The sequence below is a fragment of the Anomaloglossus baeobatrachus genome, unplaced genomic scaffold (assembly GCF_048569485.1).
Source record: "Anomaloglossus baeobatrachus isolate aAnoBae1 unplaced genomic scaffold, aAnoBae1.hap1 Scaffold_3803, whole genome shotgun sequence".
NCBI lineage: Eukaryota > Metazoa > Chordata > Amphibia > Anura > Aromobatidae > Anomaloglossus > Anomaloglossus baeobatrachus.
In genome coordinates this window covers 50,735-57,192 of record NW_027443147.1, presented here as the reverse complement: position 1 = coordinate 57,192, position 6,458 = coordinate 50,735, and the positions used below count along the sequence as shown (strand labels likewise).

The following is a 6,458-nucleotide window of genomic DNA, read 5'->3' as shown; positions in this document are numbered from 1 at the left end:
TTCGCAGTAGGTTGCAAACATTCATCACCCATGACTGTCCCCAATTGAGCTCAGAAGCTCAATGTCTATCATGACCTCTCTTTTAGAATGTCCAAGAGCAAGCAAACTATTCCTCCAGGAGAGGGCGCCAACAGACTACTAAAGAGATCATCATTACTCAAAGAAAACCCCAAAAACCAATGCATGATAGGAATAAACAGGTAACTTTCTTTGGAGTGGAAGCGGAGAGATCGCACCAGATGCCAATTCTAGATGTTATCACACCTGTGGTCACTGCAGCAGCAGGTGAATCCACTTTGTCCAAAAGGGATCTATTCCATTCAATTGCAAATGATCTAGATAAGACAGAGAACTGCAGCACGGGGACATAGCCGAGTTGGTCAGGTTGAGTGGTGATGAGTTTGCTATTTGGATGAATAAAGAAAGTCAAAAGTGTGAAAGATAAAAAACAAAAGGAGGAAGTGTGAAAAGTGAATGGGCCAAATTGAGGTGCATATGAAGACGTATGCTTTCTTCCAATTCATTAAATCGGGCTAATATGAATCAGGTGAATTGAGTTCTGCTTTTGGAAACTGGGTTAAGAAGGGGTGCACCGTTCCTGGAGGTACTGCAATACCAGGTCAATGCGTGGAGTGGACAGAGCAAGCTCTTTTTCCATCTCCCTGTTCTAAAAATCCATTTAATATATGGTCCCCAGATAGGGGACGTATCAGATATTAAACTGATAAGAACAGATACTACACTTGATCTTAGCCAAAAGGCCGAGAAGCGATAACCAGAATTGGTTTGGGCCTCGAGTGGCACCCTGGCCTATGCCGGACACATCTTAGGGAGAGAGAGCGAGAGGGAGACAAACCCACGCCTACACAAGACATTTTGTCACCCAAGCCAACCCTTGAAAAGGCTGCTTTGCAGAGCCAAAACAAGAAGAATGGTGCGTTTTGCAGCCGCCGCCCACTGCAATGAATCTGAATAACTCCTCCTTTAGGGCGCAAGCAACTCCCCTCCCCCTTGCAGTCTTTCCAATTCACGATACAAAAAGACGGACAGGACAGGTTGCCTGACTTTCCGTCACTGCCACCCTTTGCCATCCTTACCCGTAGAAAGCCCTTTCATCATCCCCAAACCCTAATCTTTTCCCTTTCCTTCCCAGCCCCCAAACCCTGCCCTCTGTACCTTTCTCACCACCCGCTTCCCTTCTCCTGTCATCCCCCTACCACCCGGGAAAAAAAGAGATTGCCCCCTCCTTCCACTAGCCCACCCTCCCACCCAAAGAACAACTTCTTCTGCGCAGCTTGTTTTCTAGGCAGCAGCGCTATTGTGATGTCATCGGGGGGCATTGTGACAAGCCGCCAGTGTTCCGTCTCTTCATGTTGTGCACAGTTCAAACGGAAAATACATCAACAGGCAGACTACAGAAAAGCTTACTATCAAAGGTTAGAGGGGGGCTTTCTCAGAGGGCTTTTTACAGTTTTTCTATTCCCAATTAGCCGTTTAAGTGTACTTATTGAAAGTAGTAATTCTTTCATAGGCCGCCCTTTCTTAGTATTTGACGTTCCTTATATTGCGGTATGAGGCTTCGCAGTAGGTTGCAAACATTCATCACCCATGACTGTCCCCAATTGAGCTCAGAAGCTCAATGTCTATCATGACCTCTCTTTTAGAATGTCCAAGAGCAAGCAAACTATTCCTCCAGGAGAGGGCGCCAACAGACTACTAAAGAGATCATCATTACTCAAAGAAAACCCCAAAAACCAATGCATGATAGGAATAAACAGGTAACTTTCTTTGGAGTGGAAGCGGAGAGATCGCACCAGATGCCAATTCTAGATGTTATCACACCTGTGGTCACTGCAGCAGCAGGTGAATCCACTTTGTCCAAAAGGGATCTATTCCATTCAATTGCAAATGATCTAGATAAGACAGAGAACTGCAGCACGGGGACATAGCCGAGTTGGTCAGGTTGAGTGGTGATGAGTTTGCTATTTGGATGAATAAAGAAAGTCAAAAGTGTGAAAGATAAAAAACAAAAGGAGGAAGTGTGAAAAGTGAATGGGCCAAATTGAGGTGCATATGAAGACGTATGCTTTCTTCCAATTCATTAAATCGGGCTAATATGAATCAGGTGAATTGAGTTCTGCTTTTGGAAACTGGGTTAAGAAGGGGTGCACCGTTCCTGGAGGTACTGCAATACCAGGTCAATGCGTGGAGTGGACAGAGCAAGCTCTTTTTCCATCTCCCTGTTCTAAAAATCCATTTAATATATGGTCCCCAGATAGGGGACGTATCAGATATTAAACTGATAAGAACAGATACTACACTTGATCTTAGCCAAAAGGCCGAGAAGCGATAACCAGAATTGGTTTGGGCCTCGAGTGGCACCCTGGCCTATGCCGGACACATCTTAGGGAGAGAGAGCGAGAGGGAGACAAACCCACGCCTACACAAGACATTTTGTCACCCAAGCCAACCCTTGAAAAGGCTGCTTTGCAGAGCCAAAACAAGAAGAATGGTGCGTTTTGCAGCCGCCGCCCACTGCAATGAATCTGAATAACTCCTCCTTTAGGGCGCAAGCAACTCCCCTCCCCCTTGCAGTCTTTCCAATTCACGATACAAAAAGACGGACAGGACAGGTTGCCTGACTTTCCGTCACTGCCACCCTTTGCCATCCTTACCCGTAGAAAGCCCTTTCATCATCCCCAAACCCTAATCTTTTCCCTTTCCTTCCCAGCCCCCAAACCCTGCCCTCTGTACCTTTCTCACCACCCGCTTCCCTTCTCCTGTCATCCCCCTACCACCCGGGAAAAAAAGAGATTGCCCCCTCCTTCCACTAGCCCACCCTCCCACCCAAAGAACAACTTCTTCTGCGCAGCTTGTTTTCTAGGCAGCAGCGCTATTGTGATGTCATCGGGGGGCATTGTGACAAGCCGCCAGTGTTCCGTCTCTTCATGTTGTGCACAGTTCAAACGGAAAATACATCAACAGGCAGACTACAGAAAAGCTTACTATCAAAGGTTAGAGGGGGGCTTTCTCAGAGGGCTTTTTACAGTTTTTCTATTCCCAATTAGCCGTTTAAGTGTACTTATTGAAAGTAGTAATTCTTTCATAGGCCGCCCTTTCTTAGTATTTGACGTTCCTTATATTGCGGTATGAGGCTTCGCAGTAGGTTGCAAACATTCATCACCCATGACTGTCCCCAATTGAGCTCAGAAGCTCAATGTCTATCATGACCTCTCTTTTAGAATGTCCAAGAGCAAGCAAACTATTCCTCCAGGAGAGGGCGCCAACAGACTACTAAAGAGATCATCATTACTCAAAGAAAACCCCAAAAACCAATGCATGATAGGAATAAACAGGTAACTTTCTTTGGAGTGGAAGCGGAGAGATCGCACCAGATGCCAATTCTAGATGTTATCACACCTGTGGTCACTGCAGCAGCAGGTGAATCCACTTTGTCCAAAAGGGATCTATTCCATTCAATTGCAAATGATCTAGATAAGACAGAGAACTGCAGCACGGGGACATAGCCGAGTTGGTCAGGTTGAGTGGTGATGAGTTTGCTATTTGGATGAATAAAGAAAGTCAAAAGTGTGAAAGATAAAAAACAAAAGGAGGAAGTGTGAAAAGTGAATGGGCCAAATTGAGGTGCATATGAAGACGTATGCTTTCTTCCAATTCATTAAATCGGGCTAATATGAATCAGGTGAATTGAGTTCTGCTTTTGGAAACTGGGTTAAGAAGGGGTGCACCGTTCCTGGAGGTACTGCAATACCAGGTCAATGCGTGGAGTGGACAGAGCAAGCTCTTTTTCCATCTCCCTGTTCTAAAAATCCATTTAATATATGGTCCCCAGATAGGGGACGTATCAGATATTAAACTGATAAGAACAGATACTACACTTGATCTTAGCCAAAAGGCCGAGAAGCGATAACCAGAATTGGTTTGGGCCTCGAGTGGCACCCTGGCCTATGCCGGACACATCTTAGGGAGAGAGAGCGAGAGGGAGACAAACCCACGCCTACACAAGACATTTTGTCACCCAAGCCAACCCTTGAAAAGGCTGCTTTGCAGAGCCAAAACAAGAAGAATGGTGCGTTTTGCAGCCGCCGCCCACTGCAATGAATCTGAATAACTCCTCCTTTAGGGCGCAAGCAACTCCCCTCCCCCTTGCAGTCTTTCCAATTCACGATACAAAAAGACGGACAGGACAGGTTGCCTGACTTTCCGTCACTGCCACCCTTTGCCATCCTTACCCGTAGAAAGCCCTTTCATCATCCCCAAACCCTAATCTTTTCCCTTTCCTTCCCAGCCCCCAAACCCTGCCCTCTGTACCTTTCTCACCACCCGCTTCCCTTCTCCTGTCATCCCCCTACCACCCGGGAAAAAAAGAGATTGCCCCCTCCTTCCACTAGCCCACCCTCCCACCCAAAGAACAACTTCTTCTGCGCAGCTTGTTTTCTAGGCAGCAGCGCTATTGTGATGTCATCGGGGGGCATTGTGACAAGCCGCCAGTGTTCCGTCTCTTCATGTTGTGCACAGTTCAAACGGAAAATACATCAACAGGCAGACTACAGAAAAGCTTACTATCAAAGGTTAGAGGGGGGCTTTCTCAGAGGGCTTTTTACAGTTTTTCTATTCCCAATTAGCCGTTTAAGTGTACTTATTGAAAGTAGTAATTCTTTCATAGGCCGCCCTTTCTTAGTATTTGACGTTCCTTATATTGCGGTATGAGGCTTCGCAGTAGGTTGCAAACATTCATCACCCATGACTGTCCCCAATTGAGCTCAGAAGCTCAATGTCTATCATGACCTCTCTTTTAGAATGTCCAAGAGCAAGCAAACTATTCCTCCAGGAGAGGGCGCCAACAGACTACTAAAGAGATCATCATTACTCAAAGAAAACCCCAAAAACCAATGCATGATAGGAATAAACAGGTAACTTTCTTTGGAGTGGAAGCGGAGAGATCGCACCAGATGCCAATTCTAGATGTTATCACACCTGTGGTCACTGCAGCAGCAGGTGAATCCACTTTGTCCAAAAGGGATCTATTCCATTCAATTGCAAATGATCTAGATAAGACAGAGAACTGCAGCACGGGGACATAGCCGAGTTGGTCAGGTTGAGTGGTGATGAGTTTGCTATTTGGATGAATAAAGAAAGTCAAAAGTGTGAAAGATAAAAAACAAAAGGAGGAAGTGTGAAAAGTGAATGGGCCAAATTGAGGTGCATATGAAGACGTATGCTTTCTTCCAATTCATTAAATCGGGCTAATATGAATCAGGTGAATTGAGTTCTGCTTTTGGAAACTGGGTTAAGAAGGGGTGCACCGTTCCTGGAGGTACTGCAATACCAGGTCAATGCGTGGAGTGGACAGAGCAAGCTCTTTTTCCATCTCCCTGTTCTAAAAATCCATTTAATATATGGTCCCCAGATAGGGGACGTATCAGATATTAAACTGATAAGAACAGATACTACACTTGATCTTAGCCAAAAGGCCGAGAAGCGATAACCAGAATTGGTTTGGGCCTCGAGTGGCACCCTGGCCTATGCCGGACACATCTTAGGGAGAGAGAGCGAGAGGGAGACAAACCCACGCCTACACAAGACATTTTGTCACCCAAGCCAACCCTTGAAAAGGCTGCTTTGCAGAGCCAAAACAAGAAGAATGGTGCGTTTTGCAGCCGCCGCCCACTGCAATGAATCTGAATAACTCCTCCTTTAGGGCGCAAGCAACTCCCCTCCCCCTTGCAGTCTTTCCAATTCACGATACAAAAAGACGGACAGGACAGGTTGCCTGACTTTCCGTCACTGCCACCCTTTGCCATCCTTACCCGTAGAAAGCCCTTTCATCATCCCCAAACCCTAATCTTTTCCCTTTCCTTCCCAGCCCCCAAACCCTGCCCTCTGTACCTTTCTCACCACCCGCTTCCCTTCTCCTGTCATCCCCCTACCACCCGGGAAAAAAAGAGATTGCCCCCTCCTTCCACTAGCCCACCCTCCCACCCAAAGAACAACTTCTTCTGCGCAGCTTGTTTTCTAGGCAGCAGCGCTATTGTGATGTCATCGGGGGGCATTGTGACAAGCCGCCAGTGTTCCGTCTCTTCATGTTGTGCACAGTTCAAACGGAAAATACATCAACAGGCAGACTACAGAAAAGCTTACTATCAAAGGTTAGAGGGGGGCTTTCTCAGAGGGCTTTTTACAGTTTTTCTATTCCCAATTAGCCGTTTAAGTGTACTTATTGAAAGTAGTAATTCTTTCATAGGCCGCCCTTTCTTAGTATTTGACGTTCCTTATATTGCGGTATGAGGCTTCGCAGTAGGTTGCAAACATTCATCACCCATGACTGTCCCCAATTGAGCTCAGAAGCTCAATGTCTATCATGACCTCTCTTTTAGAATGTCCAAGAGCAAGCAAACTATTCCTCCAGGAGAGGGCGCCAACAGACTACTAAAGAG

General features: G+C 46.3%; 4 non-coding genes across 4 annotated transcripts; all 4 read right to left on the bottom strand.

The window, feature by feature from the left end:
* Nucleotides 1–582: 582 nt before the first annotated feature.
* On the bottom strand, nucleotides 583–773 carry LOC142274899 (U2 spliceosomal RNA). Its single transcript, XR_012739126.1, has one exon. It is a non-coding gene; the product is annotated as a U2 spliceosomal RNA (small nuclear RNA).
* Nucleotides 774–2,160: 1,387 nt separating this feature from the next.
* Nucleotides 2,161–2,351, bottom strand: LOC142274898 (U2 spliceosomal RNA). Its single transcript, XR_012739125.1, has one exon. It is a non-coding gene; the product is annotated as a U2 spliceosomal RNA (small nuclear RNA).
* A 1,387-nt stretch (nucleotides 2,352–3,738) lies between these two features.
* Nucleotides 3,739–3,929, bottom strand: LOC142274897 (U2 spliceosomal RNA). The gene has a single exon (XR_012739124.1). It is a non-coding gene; the product is annotated as a U2 spliceosomal RNA (small nuclear RNA).
* Nucleotides 3,930–5,316: 1,387 nt separating this feature from the next.
* Nucleotides 5,317–5,507, bottom strand: LOC142274895 (U2 spliceosomal RNA). Its single transcript, XR_012739123.1, has one exon. It is a non-coding gene; the product is annotated as a U2 spliceosomal RNA (small nuclear RNA).
* Nucleotides 5,508–6,458: the final 951 nt, after the last annotated feature.